The following is a 2,391-nucleotide window of genomic DNA, read 5'->3' as shown; positions in this document are numbered from 1 at the left end:
CTCAGGGTCTCTGCTACTGTTATTTTGTGGGTCAAAAGCTGAAAAGTTTGGGAACCACTGCACTTCAGAAATCAATTTAAAGGTAATAAAATAATTGGTGATGTAATATTTTTTGCTATAATTATTACAAAAAACAAAATAAGTATAAATAAGTATTTATATTTGTGTAGCCTGTGTTTTTAGGCTTATTAACAAAGTTTGTGTACTCAGACCAGTAATATTTGGGGTCACAAGTTTTTGCCATGAATATATTGTGGGTCAGAAGATAAAAAGTTTGGGAACCACTGGTATAAGGTGTGTAAATCTATATATGGGCTTAAATCTAATGTAAACGTCTCTTGTAGTTACTTGTATTTTATATTTAATCTTAACATAATTACAATCTAATAACCAGGACAACTGCTGGTGGGCCAAATCAAATGGCTCGGCGGGCCAATTTTGGCCCATGGGCCCCACTTTGGGCACCTCTGCTTTAAGCAATCTCAGTTTGGTTTATTCACTCACTACATTGTGACCAACACTGAACCTTTGTTTGTGTTACAGAAACAAGTTATGAGAATTCTGTATAAAGTGAATGTTAGGGAACATACAAATATTTTTTTTATTCAATCAAACATTTTGAAACTATGGGATGTAGTTAATTTAAAATTTTTATTAGTTATGTTTAAAGCAAGAAAGACATTATTGCCAATTAATTTACAAAAGTTTTTTAAGTTCAAATGACAGAACTAACCGAAGAAAATATGATTTTAAAAGTAAAACTGTGCGTACTACTTTAAAGCAAATGTGTATTTCAGTTTATGGGGTAAAATTATGGAATAGTTTGGATGACGATTTGAAAAAAAATGTTCTACTTTAAATCAATTTAAAATACTTAAGTCTTATAGACTTTTGAGTTAATGAGGAGAAGATATATTGTTTGCAGATTTTATGATTTAATGTCTGTGGCCATGAAAAATAATTGTAATTATTGAGAAAGGAGCAGGTTTATACAAGGTTTTCTTCTTCCTGCTCCCTTTTCACTCATGTATAGTTTGTGTTAACGAAAATGTGTTTGTATGTTATGAGAAAAATTGTTGAATTGAGTGAATTAACTTATTGATTGATCATTTCGAAGCAGAATAAATTTGGTACAGCCTGGTATTTTTGAATTTCAAACACTACCAACGCAACAGTACTTAGTACTCACATACTCATACTTAGAGTGTTCAGTCATTAACACCTACAGTACATTCTGGATTACACAACAAAATCTGAGGCAAAGAAGATAAATCTGCTGGTGTTGGTTGTTATTATTTATGACTAACTTCATCTGTCTGACATGCTGACAGAAAATACATTTTAGTACATTTGACATTGTTGTAACACCAGCACAGATCATGTCAGAATACTGAGGTTTACTGAGGCACTGTTTCCATGTGGACCATCTGTGGAAACAGTTGTGTAGAAGGTGTGTTTACCTGGTAACACTGTGCTTGTTAACTTCACTGTAGTTTCAGAGTCAAACCTCTAGCTGGCGCTGTCATTTCTAGCATGAGCACAGACACTCCAGCCTCAAGCATGAAAACTTACATCCAAGATGGTGAAAACATCAACGACAGTTCGGACCAAGGATTGCTCCTGTTGGGTTACTGACAAAACAGCTACTGCTAGCTGCCACTGTTCCCGCTGTTCAAACCCTTGTACACATGCAGAAGCTGCAGATTCTTGTAGTGCATGTGTGATGTCTTCAACGCTGGGCATTTCTGAAAATCAGTCAGGTTCATCTTCAGAGCAGTGGTGCCTGCAGAAGTGTTTTTCAGGGGGGCCATGGGGTGGGGGGGGGGGACTAAAAATCCAGGGGTGGCACACCAAAACTAATATCTATAACAGAATTGTTATGATGTGTTTGTAAAAATGACAATTTAAAAACTATGGCGATATAAAGATGTGCCAACAGATGTTTAATTGGTAAATTTTAAGGATATTATTACTGATTTTTGTGACGTTCAGAGACAAAAAACAAGAATCCAAACTATCTGCAGCAGTCACTTTCTAACTCGTCCTGTATCTTTACACATGGAGAACCATAAAATGTCCTCACATTCTTACATATTACAGTGGCATCAGAAGTATTGGGGGGACCCACTGGTGGGGGGTCAGGGGGTCCTCCCAAAAAAAAAACTTTGAAATAAGTAAATGCCATTTCCTGCATTCTGGAGTATTTTAACAGGTTGTTAAACAGACTTTTGAGAAACAACAACACAGGAAAACACTTGATGTGATTATTTTATAAACCAAGTGGAATGAAACAGCACTGGAGTACCTGGAGAAAACCCATTCCTGCACAGGAAGAACACAGAACAGAAAGTTGATCTAGCAATCTTCTTCCATAAAGGCAACATGTTGCTC

Source organism: Austrofundulus limnaeus, unplaced genomic scaffold (assembly GCF_001266775.1).
Source record: "Austrofundulus limnaeus strain Quisiro unplaced genomic scaffold, Austrofundulus_limnaeus-1.0 Scaffold1015, whole genome shotgun sequence".
NCBI lineage: Eukaryota > Metazoa > Chordata > Actinopteri > Cyprinodontiformes > Rivulidae > Austrofundulus > Austrofundulus limnaeus.
Note: the sequence above shows the minus strand (reverse complement) of the source record.